Source organism: Bactrocera dorsalis, chromosome 1 (assembly GCF_023373825.1).
Source record: "Bactrocera dorsalis isolate Fly_Bdor chromosome 1, ASM2337382v1, whole genome shotgun sequence".
Taxonomy (NCBI): domain Eukaryota; kingdom Metazoa; phylum Arthropoda; class Insecta; order Diptera; family Tephritidae; genus Bactrocera; species Bactrocera dorsalis.
Genome location: NC_064303.1, coordinates 59,850,482 through 59,868,755, shown reverse-complemented (window position 1 = coordinate 59,868,755; position 18,274 = coordinate 59,850,482). Strand labels below are relative to the sequence as shown.

Here is an 18,274-nt window from a genome sequence, read left to right as displayed (position 1 = left end):
AACAACGATCGAGAAGAAAGGAAGTTCGTGCTCGCCAAAGTGATGAAGTAAGATCACAACATGCGATTATTCGACGACAACAGCGACAACATCTTTCTTTTGTGAACTTTGAACGGGCAGGTTTTCGATATGATCCAAACATTCAATATAGCGCATCTGTTCAAATCGGTCAGATGTCAGTAGTTTGTCAATATTTCAATGCAGTCAAATTTAAAAATGAACCGTTGCCAGAATTGCTTCCACCACCACAGCCATTGTTCCAGCTGCTTTACGGTGAATCTCCTCACTCGAGCCATTTCTTAAAGCAAATTGTAAATGAACAAAACTACAATCCAAAGTTTAAGGTATTTTTGCCAAATAATATTCGACAGAAACTACAGAGCTTTCCTCCAATTATACACGTTCATGGGCAAATGTTTCATCTCGCTGGATCGCTGTTGCCGCATCCAGATCAAGAACACAAATATCTCCAAATTTACTTTCTGGGAGATTCACATGATGAAGTAAATCGGCGTTGTGCTATCTTCAATACAATGAAAAGAGAAATAATCGAACAATTGCAGCAAATGTTACACGAACACAATGGCCTCATTAAACTGTTTACGATTTCGTTGGAACGTATGCCAACAGATGATCATAGTATAATCTTACAAGCGGACAAAAGACCAACAGGGTCACATGAGAGACAATATAATGCACCTACAGTTAGCGAAATATCAGTTGTTGTTGTTGGAGAAAATTTGCAGTCGCGTGATATTGTTATCAAACGTAGAAATCAAAACGCACTAAAACGGATAAGTGAGACACATCGGTCTTACGACGCAATGCAATATCCGCTCATGTTCTGCCGTAGAGAAGACGGATATCATTTAGGATATAAGATGATAAATCCGGTGAATGGTTAGTAAAATAAAATATTTGTTTGCTACTTCATATAGGTAATTTAAGCTTTTAGGTATCGAGACAAATAAAAAAGTCAGTTCAATGAAGTTTTACGCATATCGAATGATGATTCGCCAAAACAATGACAACCATTTACTGAGATATGGACGGTTATTTCAACAGTATGCAGTTGACATGTATGTTAAAGTTGAGACAGAACGACTTAATTACATGCAATACAATCAGTCGAAGTTGCGATCTGAAGAGTATATTCACTTAAGAGATGCAATGAATGGTGATGCGGATATTACAGATATTGGTCGACTCTGTATTTTGCCATCGACATACATTGGCAGTCCTAGACGCATGCATGAGTACTCCCAGGATGCGATGACGTACGTGCGCAATTATGGACGGCCGGATTTGTTTGTTACATTAACTTGCAATCCAAAATGGCCAGACATTACGAATCTATTGCATCCCGGTCAATCACCAAGCGATCGCCACGATGTTACAGCACGCATGTTTAAACAAAAACTCAGATGTTTGATGGACTTTATTACGAAACAACGTGTATATGGCACTGTTCGATGCTGAATGTACTCATTGGAGTGGCAGAAGAGAGGTTTGCCCCAAGCACACATTCTTCTTTGGATGGTGGAGAAAATTACACCTGACCAAATTGATGACATCATTTCCGCCGAAATTCCTGATGTTGAAATAGATCCAGAGTTGCACGAAGTGGTGATGGCCAATATGGTTCATGGGCCATGCGGAGAACACGATCCATCTTCGGTTTGTATGTCGGACAGTAAATGCAAAAAACGCTGTCCCCGTGCTTTTATTTCGGAAACTCAAACTGGAAACGACGGATATCCTCTCTATCGGCGTCGCTCACCCGCTGACAATGGCAGAACATTCATCACTCAATTGAAAGGAAAGAATTTCGTGGTTGATAACACATGGATCGTTCCATATTCGCCAATTTTGTCTAAGGCATTCAAAACACATATAAATGTTGAGTATTGCAGTTCAATAAAATCAATTAAGTATGTTTGCAAATATGTCACCAAAGGAAGCGATATGGCGGTTATTGGCGTTGAACGAGATGAAATTAGCAAATTTCAAATGGGTAGATATGTGAACTGCAATGAAGCAATCTGGAGAATATTTTCATTTGCAATTCATGAACGCCATCCTACTGTTGTGCATCTGTCAGCTCATTTGGAGAATGGCCAGCGAGTTTATTTCAACGCAGAGAACATAGTACAGCGAACGGAAATACCACCAGCAACCACTTTAACAAGTTTCTTTGCAACTTGCGCCAGTGATCCGTTCGCGAGAACATTGCTTTACTCGGAGATGCCCCGGTATTATACATGGAATGCATCGTCTTTCCCCCGGCGCAACATAACCCTGGCGGTTCATTTTTAAATTTGACTGCAATGCAATATTGACAAACTACTGACATCTGACTGATTTGAACAGATGCGATATATTGAATGTTTGGATCATATCGAAAACCTGCCCGTTCAATGTTTACAAAAGAAAGATTTGTAAAAATTTTGTTAAAGTATACACAATGAAATTAGGAAAAATCGTTCATATTCTATTAAAACCAATACCGGTGTAATTTTTGAAATGAAAAAAAAATCTATTTTGGGCAGAACGAAGTTTGCCGGGTCAGCTAGTATTTTTATATAATTACATATGTATATATCGTATATATATTTACAGTTTGCTTTATAAAAACACAGAGCAAATATAATATATATTTATATTTCTATAATACATATTTATGCTATATAAATTACATTACTCATATCTATGACTTTCACCTAATACATAGGCTGCTATATATATTTCTGGACTAGACAACACTAAGTGTTGCCAGGTGCAATCTGACATTTCCATTGGAAAGTTTGACATTTTTTAGCATAACATCACACAGGACGTTTTGTCATTTAATCGTGAATTATTGTATTTACAGGGAATTAAAAAATTCATCTCGGCCAAAAAATGGAATTAACTCATGAACATTTTCGTGCGATAATTTTTCACAACTTTCGACGTGGATTATCACGACAAGAGTGCATCAATGAACTAAAATCTTTGTATGGCTATGAAGCACCATCCTATAGCACTGTGAAAAATTGTTACAACGAATTCAATCGTGGCCGACGCTCGCTCAAAGACGAATTCCGTGAATGTCGTCCAAAAACAGCCGTTGTGCCAGAAAACATCGATGCCGTACGTGAACTGATAATGCAAGACCGTCATGTAACATATCTTCAGATAGAGGCATGGCTATGCATTTCACTCACCAGCATACATTCGATATTGCATGAACACCTGGCCGTAAAAAAGGTTTGTTCTCGTTGGATCCCGCACAATTTGAAATTGCTCAAAAAAAGGCTCGTGTGGATTGGTTTAAAGAAATGCTGAAAAAATACGATCGCGGTGCTTTAAAAGACGTTTATAAGATCGTCACAGGTGGCGAATCATGGATCTATGCGTATGAGCCCGAAACAAAACAGCAATCGACCGTGTTGGTCTTCCAAGACGAGCCAAATCCAACGAAAAAAAAAATCCATTCTCGTTGATAAATATGCCTATTTTCATTATTAGGCCAAAAATATATATAGCAGCCCTCATATTATTATATTGGGTTGTCAAAAAAGTCTTGCGGTATTTTCACTAGTAGGCGCTGAAAGCGCGTAGTGCTATTTTTGTTCGTCGCATCGGGTCATGCTATACCTTTTTGGAAAGCTCATTTCACGCGCTAATACGTGTTTGATTGGTTGTCGTTTCTTTTAAGTCGTTCGTGAGTTATAGCGTCGCAAACATGGAGCAAAATAAAGAGAAAATACGCATATTTTACAGTACTACTACGATAAAGGCAAAAATGCATCTCAAGCCGCCAATAAAATTTGTGCAGTTTATGGATCCGATACAGTTTCCATTTCCACCGCACAACGATGGTTTCAACGTTTTCGTTCTGGTGTAGAGGTGGTCGAAGATGCCCCACACTCCGGAAGGCCTGTCGTCGAAAATTGCGATAAAATCGCTGAATTGGTCGAAAGAGACCGGCATAGTAGCAACCGTAGCATCGGTCAAAAGCTGGGCATGAGTCATAAAAAAATAATTTCAATTTCAAAAAAAATACCGCAAGACTTTTTTGACAACCCAATACTAAGTTATATTAGTAATGAATCTAACATATATCTACATACATATATAGTATAACATATTTATTTTCTAAAACTTAAATATATTCCGTCATGATCACTATATGGTGTTTACTATGTGATACATGACGTCATTGCTGGGTTAATATTTGACTATACCCAATTTATTGCTGTTTTGTTGTGGCGGAACAAATCAGTTTATCTGATCTGATATCTGCAGTATGCTTGTTTAGACTCCTTACATTTTGGTAATAAATATCCAGGCGTTGTTCCGATTTTTCGTCTAAAAATCTGTAGCATGTCGTAAACGCACCTTTTCAATCCTCAATCTATTAAGTTGACTTTTAATGGGATTCTGCTGTCCAAATGGGTTCGGAGGAGACAATTTCCCCGATTATATATAATCCATTGGTATTTGTGGCTCTGCTACATCTTACATATAAAACTGTCCTGCTAACTCTACCCTCTATATGAACCGCAACTTGAGCGCTTGTTTCACCTTGGCTTTTATGTATCGTAATGGCTTTAGGTGGAATAACAGGAAACTGTCTACGTTCTATGGTTATTTCTTCATTTCGCTTGTATTGGAATGATCGGACCACGTTCATGATTGGTGTCCAATCTGCATTGCGACTATGCGGCTGCTTTGAATGTGCAAAGCTTCCAATTCTTTATTCTGCGAGTTTCATCCATAGTCGCACCACTGTGCTTTCAGGTCCAGGCGATTCGGTATCCACCTGCATTAGTTCTCTTGTAGCACCATTTACCAATCCATCACTCGTGCTGCTGCTGACTGTTACCATATATTTAATCGATGTTTTGAACTGCAATTTATGAGGCATTCCCTGTGTTTCTGATGGTTTAAAACCCTTCACAGCTTCTAAAATGATTGACCTCCTGCGTTCTGTTAAGGAACTTGACTTAATTGTATCCTTCTTAGTCGAAATGAACCCGTCGGTCATGGTGTTCGCCAGTTTTGTTGTATTGAAATTATTTGCTCCAACATTTGAATAAGAGAGATGGATGGCTTCGTTGGGTATCTCGTTAGAGGCCTTTTCCTTGCTTTTGATTAATTGGATGTCAGCGTGTGTCATATTTCCCTCTGACATGTTATTTAAACCGATGGGAATTTCTTGAACTTCGCGCTGACGCATTATTTCGGTGAGCTCGAAGTATCGAATTGAATGACCGTTCGGCGCAAAAATCCATCGATCTCCTACTGGTGGCATCTGTTTTAAGTCACCAAACACGATAATTGGAATGCCTCCAAAGTTAGCACTGCTCCTAACCCATTGAAATTTCATCAATTATTATAAGCCTAATATTTATGATATTAGCATGAAGAGTCCCTTACCGAAGATCGTAGATCGGACTGGTTGACGGGGAGTGAAAAATCGGAAGGAAGTGTTAGACCTCCAGTGGAAAATGCTGCTTTGCCAGTGGATGCGCAGAGTAACACCTTGGCTGTTTCGAAGTTAGTTCCTGGTACACTGTTAGCGTGCAATGTCAACGACTGATATATAGTCGTTATAAGCCGGGTTTGCGCACTCCAGAACCACCTCCGACATATCCTTAGAAGATAAGTGAAATATTCCCCCTTCTTGTTGTTAAGTGATTATATCATTTCCAGTAAATCTCCTTCTAACCTTAGTGGTAGTTTAATTAATCGAACCGCTACTTCCACACTATTGTTGTTCGTGAAAAACATTGACAACTCTGGAGCAGCTAGAGCTATGAATTCGGGATCCAAAAGTTGAAAGGCAGCTCTCTCATCAGCTGTTTCTTCCGCTGAAACATGCATGTTTTCCAAAATCCGTTCAAGCTCATTGGATCAAAAGTTTGTCATATTCGAGCTTATTCTGCTCAATTTGCTCCTTGTATGCGTTGCAAACACTCTCGACATCATTATTTAAGAGCTCGGTTTCCTCATTTATCCATGGGTGAATCATCATGGCAGTTTCTCTGAAAAAATCAACTCTTGAATTTTCAACGCTAAAACGTTTCCAACGCAGTCGTCGGCTTCAGTGTCCTATTGCCTCGCGCTCCTGCTCCGCAGCTCTGTGAACTAGGTTTTGTCGTATATTGGAACGTGTAGAACTGTCCCGAATTATCTCTTCATAACGGAACTCCAAATTTGCTCTGCGAAATTGTGCAATTCAATAAAATATAGCCGGCGTTCCTAAGTCGATCTATTTCCAAAATTTGGCTATGTTGTTGTCGGCTTCGATTCAAAGCGTTGCGATGTTTTTGTTCCTGCGACTGCCTAGGTACTCTTGATGTCAGCTGTCTGCCCTATATATTGATGTATGGGATCATCCAGTTTAACTGTCAGGGCTCCTATGCCGTGATGTGTGAGTTGAGGGGTTGTATGGTAGAGGGTGGGTGCGGTATTGCTCTACTCCAGGAGCCCTACGCCACCAATGGTGTGGTTCGGGGTCTTCCTGGGGGTTTTAGGGTCTTCACTGACCTTAGAGCTAACGTCGCAATAGTTGTGAATAATCCACGCTACGATTGCGTAGTGGTGGATTCTTCACAACTGGGTATATGTGTAGCGGTAGAAGGGGAGTTCGGTAGGATGATTGTCGCTAGTTTGTATTGCAAATATAGCGAGCCCCTAGAGCCCTACCTGGGCTACATGGATAAGCTACTACTACTTGCGAGTAGTAGCCCATTTATCCTAGGGTTGGATGCGAATGCCTCGTCCTCGATGTGGTTTAGTAAGGTATCCCGGCATTCGTCTGGATACCAAAGCCACAGTCGAGGCTAGGCATTAAGCGGTGGCTAATAGCCTCCACGGTTTGAATGAGCCGAGCGAATGGTATACGTTCGATGGGCCTGGGGGCGTGAGCGACATTGACGTGACGCTTATGAACGAGGCAGTAAGTAGGGCTTTTAGTGTTAGTTGGTAGGTTAGGGTAGGGTGGGGATTGAGTGACCATAATTTGCTTCAAATTGTGGTTACCCCTCGGTCCCCTCCCACCTTATGAGAGTCCATTGCGGCGATGGCGTACCACTGGTACTGACTGGAACCAATATGGACTCTTGGTTAGGGAAGCGGTATCCGATATACCGCTTAGTGAATTTGAGGAGTTGGGCGTTGACGAGCAAATTGCTCGTCTATACGGGGTAGTTTGGGGGGTAAATGATAGGGTATTTAGGAGGTGTGAAAGTCGTAAGGGGGCATTTGACTACCTAAGCTGGGATCGAGTGTTGCAACGGCTGGAGGAGCTTGGCTGTCCGGAAATTACACTTTGGCGGAGTTATTTTTCGGACAGAAAGGCCTCTCTTGTCGGCATGAATGGGAGTGTGGAGATTGGAGTTGTTCGAGGCTGCCCCCAGGTTTCCATCTGTGGTCCATATATTTGGAACCTTATGATGGACACTCTGCTTGGGCAGCTCGAGCCACTCTGTAAATGTTGCGCGTATGCGGACGACCTTCTTCTTATGGTTGAAGGTCGCTCGAGGTTGGAACTAGAACGGGCGGGAGGAGATCTCTTAGAGATCGTTAATTCTTGGGGTTTAGGTGTGGGGGTTGCCATATCGATGGACAAAACGGTGGCAATGCTGCTGAAAGGTAGATTGTCGCCGTTTCGTGCACTGATTGTCCGTGTGAACGGGGTCAGCATCAGATATGTGACGCAAGTCAAGTATCTGGGGTTGACCATAAGTGAAAGGATGTGTTTTACTCCACACTTTGCGAATGTGAAGGAGCGACTGCAGGCAACCGTAGGCAAAATACGACGTATTTTGAGGAGCGATTGGGGTCTCGGACGTCGTGCTGTCCGCACCATATATCGTGGCTTGTTTGTGGCCTGTGCCACATATGGAGCCCCTGTATGGTGGGAGGCAGCCACTACTGTCTTGGGGTCTCAAAAACTCCTCTCAATACAGCGTTGTATGATGCTTGCTTGCTTGCCTGTATGTCGCACCGTCTCAACGGATGCGATGCAGGTGTTATTGGGTGCACCCCCTCTTGACCTGATTGTCAAACTGCGTGCTGTTGCATTCAGGTTAAGAAGGGGTTTGAGTGTGTCATTGCTGCGGAACGATTGGATTTCCGACGATGATGTGGAGAGGGAGGGATATCTAGGGAGCAAGAGGCTTCTAGATGATAGGGTTAGGTGTAGGTGGCAAGAACGTTGGGACAATAGTCCTAACGGCCAAGTGACGTACGAGTATATTCGGGACGTTGGGTTCGTTGAGGATAACCCAGACTTCAGATTTTGTCTGAGTCTGGGTTTTCTGCTTACGGGACACGGGCCTTTGAATGCATTTTTGCATCAGAGGCACCTATCAGATACGTCAGGGTGTTTTTGTGGGGCGGGGTCAGAAAATTGGTCGCATTTAATTGCGGAGTGCCCGATGTACTCGGTCATTAGGGATCTGGGTGGTATGGGGATTAGCTGGACTGATGGACGATTAGATGTTAGTGGTGTGATCTCCACTAGTCGGAATACCGAACAGTTAGGGTTGTTTGCGCGTGAATTATTTAAGCGGCGAAGGCGGTTAGCTGGAAATTAGGGTTTTAGTTTTTTGTATGATTGGCGTGTGTAAGTGATGTATGTATGGGGTCCAACCCCTGGCCGCCAGTCCAGAGCAGTATGGAAGCTCAACTGGTAGTAGATTCGGCTACGAGGTCTGACCGGAGACTTAATTCTGGTACCACGGGGAGCAGGAGCCCTTGGAGGTAACTCCAACCTGCTCATGCGGACTGGCCCCTCGAGGAGTATCGTGGTGGTTGTGGTTGAAACCCAAATCGCGGGAAGAACTGACTTTGTCAGTTGAATGTGGAGTTGCATTGCAGAGGTTTTAGATGGGCCTCGAACACGACCAAGGTGGTTAGTGTGTTCATTCCACACTGCCAATTGGTACTGAAAATGCTTAGCTTAGGGCGCTGATCAACGCATTGATTTGATCCGCTGTGCTTTTGAGCGCCGTGGAGTAAGGTTTTCGTCAGCAGGTACCCACGTAAAACACACCGGACGTTGCCTAGGTACTCTTGGCATTTTTATAAATTAATATAAAATGTTTATTCTACGAGGGCTGCTATATATATCTCTGGTCTAATAATGAAAATAGGAATATTTATCAACGAAAATGGTTTTATTGTTTTTTAAAATATTCTCCATCAAGATTTATATATTTTTGCATGCGCTCAAACCAATTTTCGAAGCACTTTTCCACTCCGATTGAGACACCTCCAAAACATGGTTTTTGAATGCTTCAACAGCATCTTCTGGCGACGAAAATCGTTGACCACGCATTATTTTCTTGATGTGTGGGAATGAAAAGAAGTCATTGGGTGCAAAGTCAGGACTGTACGGCGGATGACTCATCAATTCGACGTTTTGGCCGGTCAAAAAGGCGCTGGTTTGAGCCGATGTGTGAAAGCTCGCATTGTCATGGTGCACAATGATTCGTCTTCTCTTGTTTGTTTTTCGAATTTCTCCGAAACAAATGTTGGCGTACCACTCAGAATTGACCGTCCTACGTTGCTCAAGCGGAACAGTCGCCACATGACCAGTTTTGCCGAAGAAACAGGCGACCATTTGCTTCGAAGTGCTTCTTCCACGAACAACTTTCGTTGGATTTGGCTCGTCTTGGAAGACCCACACGGTCGATTGCTGTTTTGTTTCGGGCTCATACGCATAGATCCATGATTCGTCACCTGTGACGATCTTATAAACGTCTTTGGAAGCACCGCGATCGTATTTCTTCAGCATTTCTTTACACCAATGCACACGAGCCTTTTTTTTTGAGCGATTGTCAAATTGGCCGGGATCCAACGAGAACAAACCTTTTTTACGGCCAGGTGTTCATGCAATATCGAATGTATGCTGGTGGGAGAAATGCATAGGCATGCCTCTATCTGAAGGTATGTTACATGACGGTCTTGCATTATCAGTTCACGTACGGCATCGATGTTTTCTGGCACAATGGCTGTTTTTGGACGACCTTCACGGAATTCGTCTTTGAGCGAGCGTCAGCCACGATTGAATTCGTTGTACCAGTTTTTCACAGTGCTATAGGATGGTGCTTCATAGACATACAAAGATTATAGTTCATCGATGCACTCTTGTCGTGATAATCCACGTCGAAAGTTGTGAAAAATTATCGCACGAAAATGTTCACGAGTTAATTTTTTGGCCGAGATGAATTTTTTAATTCCCTGTAAATACAACAATTCACGATTAAATAACAAAACGTCCTGAGAGTGATGTTATGCTAAAAAATGTCAAACTTTCCAATGGAAATGTCAGATTGCACCTGGCAACACTTAGTGTTGCCTACGCCAGAGATATATATGTAAGCAGCCTACGTAATAAAAAATATATAAAAAAATTTGCAGTTAAAATTTAATAATAAATAAATAATAAAATATTATAAAAAAAGTAATGGTTATTTAAAATAAAATAATTTTTTAGATAAATTAAAGTTTAAGCTGCGCGCGTAAACTTTAATTTATCTAAAGTGTTTGCACCCAATTTATAAAATTTTTTTGAGGCCTTTATATAAAATCCTTCCTGTTTTTTACCTGGTTACACTTTACCTAACCTTCCAACTTTGTTTGTTACCTATGTAGGTACAAAATAAGCTCATTTAATTAGGGATTTAAAACAGGATAATTATGTTTAAAAAATTAGTGCTCTACAAGGGGCTTTCGAAATTAAACAGGACCTTTAGAATCTATCGCCCCCTGGTGGCGCCATCTATATGTCCATTAGTGCGTTAGAATCTGCTATCTTTATCGATTGTCTAGTGAGAATTTCATAACATCGATTGGAAGTGAAGTTATTGCGTTTTAAGTGTCAGTATTATTATATTCGGACCGACATTGAAAACACATTTTTGGGTTGTGGAATCTAAGTCGTTCGGACCGACAATGTGTGTTTTCAAGATGAGTTTTCACTGACAACTATCAATACGGGGATTCATTTTAACTATTAACTACTCTACGTATTCACCTGATATGACACCGAGCGACTTCTTCCTTTTCGGAAAAAGCATTTTCCCATAAAGGAAAGCGTTATGCAGACGTAAAAGCCATTCAAAAGGCTTGCCCTGGCATAATGGCGGCCATACCGACCAACGAGCTAAAACACTCGTTCGACATGCTTTTGGACCGAGCAAAAAGATGTATCGAAGCAGAAGGAATAATTAAATATATTGAATAAAATAAATTGATTTTGCCGAAAAAACCATTTGTTATGTTTTTTTTAAGTTCTGCTTACTTAATTATTTTATGGCAAATTAAAAAAAAAAAACATTTTTGCTCCTTATTCTTACGTTACGTTAGTTAGTTACATGTCTTACCTTACTACTTTTATTGAAAGCGCAAATTGGAAAGTAATTAATATAATAACCGATTTGTTTAGAATATATTATTTTTATAATTCTGATTACAATATACAAAAAAAAAATAATGTAGAATATTAATTAGTTCCGTTACACCTACAAACTATATTATATAGCGGAGAAAATTGGTTCGTTATTTAATGAAAAAAGTAATTTATGGTAAATTTTGTGATGACATTTAGCCAAGGTTGCCCATATATGAACTTGATTTTGATTGGTCAGTTTCTATAGCAGTCCGACCTTAACAATTCTTTTGAAGATTAAAACGATATCTTGTGCAATAATCTATGCTAAATTTCCTGAATATTTCTTGTCACATAAGAACTTAATTTTAATTTTTCAGTTTGTATGGCAGGTTTTGATACCCAACCTGCAAAATTCTTCATACTATAGCGTTACCTTAGAGAATAAACCACGTCGAATTTGCAGAATATATGTATCTTGTTGAAGTGATACACATTTTAGTGAGAGCACACGCCATGCTTTAGTTAACTTATACACTTTTTTTCTTTTGGTAACAATTTTATTTATAACAATAAATTGATACTTTACACAGTTACTAAATAAAGTTACTTAACTAAATATCGGCGAGACTCCAATGACGTAGATGATTTGAAGGTGTTGGCGGCCGAGTTTTCGCGGATCAGGATATGAGCGAATTTTAAAGGTAGTATATGCGACGGTTGATGTGCGAAAAGGGTCAGCGCGCAGAATTGTTGTCGATCGATGTCAAGATGTGAAGAACTGGGGTCGATGCGACGCAATGTGGAATCGAACGTAGATGCGTGAACTGTATGTGACGAATGCACATACAACGCTATACAAAGTTTAAAAATTGTTAAGTGCTAGCAAAATTTTGTACAAAGCATTCTTTTGAACAGTTGTGATTACCGAATATTTATTAAAAGGAAAAAAGAGAATAACTAAATACAAAAAACCATTCAATTGAAAGTGAAATACTTCTTTTCTTTATTTCAAAGAAATTCTGAGAATTAAACATTCCAGGTGAAAGGGCAAGTGCAAGTGCAACAAGTGAATATATATCTCCGACATCCGGGGGCTTACAACTAAATGGTCCTTCGAGCCTCTTTGAAAGGCACCTAGAAAAAAAAGAAAAGAAAAATACAGAGTACAAGATACTCATACATACATATGAACAGTGAAAATAAATCATAATAAACGGGTGCGAAACAAATTGAAACAAACTAACTTAAAACTCACTAAAAACTAAGAGCGGGCGCGATTTTATAATAAACGGGCGCAAAACAAACTGAAACAAAACTAACACAAAACTCAGTAAAAACTAAAAGCGGGCGCGATTTAATGAGAATTAATGAAAAAAAGAACAAAACATTAAGCATGGGAGAGCAAACCAGCAGGAAAGCAGAGAGAAGGAATGCTACAAACAGCAATAACGCCGGAACAAGGAAAAAAAGACTAAACTCGGAGAGCGAGAATGAAGAGGATCATTCGAATAAATAAGTATCTCACCCTCTGAAAGACCCTTGGCGGAAATTAATGTGAGTCCAGTCCAATTAAATTTTTAAAAATTGAAGTTTTATGCACGCATGTATATATATTACTTATAAAAAACCCAACTGTTCTTGATAATATATATATATATACTAGCTGACCCGGCGAACTTCGCCCCGCCCAATTTTTATTTTTTTTTTGGAAGTCATAGACTCGTATAACTTTACCGCAAATAATATAAACTTCAAACAACGCATTTTCATTTAATGTTTTTAATGTTTGTAGCGCCATCTACTGTAACATACCGCACTCAATACCGCTCTTAGCGCCACCAACTGGTGGATAGCTCTTTGCTAATAATAAACAAATAATTTGCAATAAATAAATAATGCGACTATAAGGAGAGTTATAAACTATCCTATCTTTCAAGTTGGACCAAACTGCACACAGTGTTGAAAATTTCATTAAAATCGGTTCAGTAGTTTAGGAGTCCATCGAAAACAAACATCGTGACACGTGATTTTTATATATTAAGATATATATTATATATATACAGTAAGACAGTTCGGTATATATGTATGTATGTACCGAAATAACTGACCTGCCTATAAGCTTATTTTGTGTTTCCAAACACACCGCAATATAACTCAAAAAATAAAATTAAATTAAAATTTTACAAAGTCAAGTATACCAACTATCCAGCGATACCCCTTGGGCTAATAAGCAACAAGCAGGATCGTGTACAACTAATAAGCAAAAGCGAACAAAAAAAAGAGAAAAAAATATAAGAAAAATACATATGTATATATAGACATTATTAATATATAATATTTCCGGAATTTTATTCTATTACACAAATATGTGTACATGCCTATGTAATTAAATAATCAAGTGGTACATACATAAAATAAATAAAGCCAAGGTTCAACGACCTGCCTTTCGACCTTCGCAGGATCGCTTTAAACATAAGCAAAGGCAAAGAGAGAACCACAAAAGGTAATAAGCAAAATTTATGCATGTGCACATATTTACCTTTACATTTGCATGCCTCCCGCAGAAATTTATACCGCAATCACACTCACCTTTATGCTCATGCTCTTTCCGTACTCAATCTCTCACTAAAGAGATCCTTATAAAAACAATTGATACATACATATGTACATATGGGAACAAATACTTATAATCTTTCAATTAACACATTATGCATACATACACATATAATTCTTTTCCGCGCTCTCATCGATCGGTTACCGATACATATATACATTTATGTGCATTTAGCATTGTTGCTATATTGGACATACTTTTATAAACATATATACAAATATATATATACAACAATTGCAACAAAAGTTAAAGAAACGTATGCAAATAAATATACAAATATTCTTGCTTATTACGGCTGTCCTTTCGCGTTCTTAAAAGATACAGAAAGTAGAAACAAAACAAGAATACAAATTAAACGCGAGTGAAGCGAAGATAAATTAATTTGATACACGGTAAAAAAAAAAATAAATAAAATAAAATAAAAAATAAAACGAAAACAAAAAAAAAAACAGACATATTTAACAAACATAATTACATACGAATACATACATATATGTATGTACGAAACAAAGAATTAATCGATGTGTGCGGTGAATACGCGCTCGCAAAGTCATAATCTATTTCATTTATAATAAAATTTATTATATTTACCAAAAAATTTTTTTACACATTTTTTTCACAATACCAATCTTATAACTGTATTTTAAGCGAAATATTTACAAACATTTTTTACAAAAATTTTTTAATTATTCCAATTTTACAATTTTACTTCAAACGAAATATTTACAAAATAATTGTTTATATATTTTGTCATAATACTACCAATTTTACAATTGTAGTATTTCAAACGAAACATTTTTAAGCTCAAAGCTTCCAATTTAATTTTATAAATGCAATCTGATAAATCTAAAGAGGTTAAGCCAAGAACACCTCAATTATTGGAAATTCCAAAAATGGCTGATGATGATAAATCACAAAGCACGCCTGCAGAAGCTACACGCTCAAAGCAGAGTATAAAACAAAAAAAGATCAAAAGATCAGACAATATCTACACTCATCACTGCAAGTGACAGTTTTATAAGACATTGTACAAGATTTCAAGGTTCCCCTATTACTGACATCACAGAATCAGTCTTGAATATAAAACTAGAAAGTGTGAACAATCTCTGGGCTCGCCTTCTGGCAGCGTACGATACACTATTAGATACTGACAACGCAGAACTCCCAGAAAACGCAAAAGCTTCGGCGACAGCCAAGTGCGTAACTGCCGCGATCAGTATGAGTTAACAAAGGGAATGATAACTGAACAAATAAGTTTAGTAATGCCAAGTAGAGCCACTACTCCCCCTCCCAGAGTAGTTACAACACCAAAAGAAGACCTAGATAAAGGCATGTATCTCAAAGTACCAGCTTGTGATACTGAAGTTTTTAATGGATGTTATGATCAATGGCTGTCCTTCCAGGACATGTTCACTGCCGTTTATATAAACCATCCTAAACTCTCACATGCACAAAAGTTATACCATCTAAGGTACAAAACAAAAGGGGAAGCAGGTAGTATCGTCAAGCGATTCATTTTAAATTACGAAAATTTTAAGCTGGATTGGGAAGCACTAGTCGAAAGATACGAAAATGAGAGGGTTATGATAGAAAACCCAATAAAAACTTTATTGCATTTGCCAAAAATTCAACAAGAAACTAGCCAGGAGTTTCAAAACTTATACTCGACAGTGACCAATTGTTTATCAGTGTTAAAAACACAAAATATCTCCACAGAATCGTGGGACCCTATGATAGTAACCATTTGCGCAGAAACACTGCCTGATGCTGCTTTGCTACGATGGGAACAATCTCTAGTGGAAAGAAAAATAATGCCCACCTGGCAACAGATGAAAGCATTCCTCACTGCTCAATACGAGATAGCTGAGCGAATTGACAACAAAAATATAAATCTAAAAAGTCATAAAAATGACTCAAGTAAAAACTTGTTCAAACCTCAAGCCAGCAATAATATGCAATACAATAGACACGTTAATAGAAGTCACACTTTCGTGTCAAACCAAACAAATAAATGGCAACCATTATGTGAAATTTGTAAGGGATGTCATAACATAAGATTTTGCGAGAAATTTAAAAAATTATCCGTTTCTGACAGAAACAATCTTGTCAGACAATATAAACTCGAATGCTCATACGACAAAAGACTGTGAAAGCAAATTTAGTTGTGTGTACTATCAACGAAGACACCATTCACTGCTTCATATTACGAACTTTCAAAATATGAAGCAAAATCAATTTCATAAAACCACCGGGTTAGTCACTACAACAAAAAGTGATAATCCCGAAATCTCAAATCCCGAAAAAAGGGAAGAACAACCATGTTGCTCTAAAGCAGCAAAAATTCAAGCTCTTCATTCAGAAAATGAAAGCAAAATTCTTTTACCCACTGCGGTCATCACCATAGCACATAAGGGTGATTTATTCAAACTAAGAGCACTAATAGATCAAGGATCTCAAAGATCCTTCATATCATCAAAAGCTCAAAATCGGCTCAGATTGCCAATAAACCATTCAAATTTCCAAATCTCGGGAATGGGCGGAAGAATTATCCAAAATTCGAACAAAATATGCCCAATTACCATAGTATCTCCAAATGCGGATATTAGAATCGATGCACCAGCCATCGTTCTACCGCAACTTACAAATTTGCTTCCAAGCTATGCAGTAAATAAAATACACTGGGAAAAATGCTCACACCTCAAATTAGCAGATCCCAATTGTCAGACTCCATCACAAATCGACATATTATTGGGCAGTGACTTAATACCTCAAATAATTCTTGAAGGTATAGAGAAAATCTCCAATAAATTTTTAGCCTAAAATACGATCTTTGGGTGGATTTTAAGTGGCCAAGTCCCTGAAAAAATCAAGTCTTTCACCACACAAGTGGAAAATATCTCAAACGAATTTTTAAACAATCAACTTAAAAAATTTTGGGAAATAGACGAATTACCCCAAATCACCCAGCTTTCAGAAGAAAACCAGGCATGTGAAGCCTATTACAAGTCCACAACAACAAGAAACGAACATGGTCGTTATGTTGTGCGACTACCATTCAAACCAACGTTTCCTGAAACCATAGCTCTAGGCCACTCTGGAATATCAGCAGTCCAGCAATTTCTAAGCCTGGAAAAAAGCCTGATAAAGAAAAGTGAGCTTATGATGGACGAATATCTTGACCTCAATCATATGGAAGAAGCTGTACCATATGAAAAAGTATCTAAAGGTAGATATTTATCTTTTTATCTGCCACATCATGGGGTAAGACCTGATAAAATTACAATAAAGGTACGAGTGGTTTTCAATGCCTCAAAGTGTACGAGCTCAGGCAAATCACTCAATGATGTACTATACACAGGGCCAACATTACAACCTGATCTCATGTTGCTAATTCTAAATTGGCGCATGTTTAAATACGTTCTCAATGGGGATGTAGAAAAAATGTACAGACAAATTCTGGTACATGAAGATGGCCAAGATTTCCAGCGTATAGTCTTCCGCAAATCGAGTCCAATCAGCGACTATAAACTTAAAACCGTCACCTTTGGCATCAATTGCGCACCCTATTTGGCGATCAGGACACTGCATGAAGTGGCAAAAATAAATGCAACTAATTTGCCTTTAGCATCTTCTGTGTTGCAAACACAAACATACGTGGACAACATGCTATCAGGTGATCAAAGCATTAAATTCAGCAGGTCTCCCTCTAAAGAAAATTACTTCAAATCACCCTGATATAATAAAAGACATTAAAAAAGAAGACTAATTAGATACAGACTTCCTTAAATTTTAAAAGGCTAGTACAACTAAAACTCTAGGAATTCAATGGAATGCGATAACAGATCAATTCTCATATACAATTGAGTCAATATCTGCAATGTCCGCCATTAAAAACGCCAAATACTTTCCTCAGTGGCAAAACTTTTCGACCCCACAGGATGGCTTTCGCCAATAATGATTCAAGCAAACATCCTCATTCAAGAATTGTGGCAAGATGCACTGAATGGGATGAACAGGTAAAACCTTTACGTTTAGCGAAATGGGTTCAATTTGCTAACAATTTACATACTATATCTGAAATTCGAATCCCTCGATGGGTAAATTTCACCCCTAACATTAACACAGAATTACACGGTTTCTGTGATGCCTCTGCAAAGGCTTATTGCGCAACAGTTTACGTACGCACACAGCACGATAACAAAATATCTTCACACCTCCTGGTAGCCAAAGCCAAAGTTGCACCTTTGAAGAAACTCAGTCTGCCACGG

The 18,274-nt window shown here is 38.7% G+C and overlaps 2 protein-coding genes across 4 annotated transcripts in view; one reads left to right on the top strand and one right to left on the bottom strand.

Annotated features, from left to right (window-relative positions):
• Window positions 1-18,274, top strand: part of LOC125780259 (uncharacterized) — a 464,637-nt gene that overhangs the window by 159,463 nt on the left and 286,900 nt on the right. The window lies entirely within an intron of this gene.
• Window positions 1-18,274, bottom strand: part of LOC125775391 (uncharacterized) — a 105,399-nt gene that overhangs the window by 36,512 nt on the left and 50,613 nt on the right. The window lies entirely within an intron of this gene.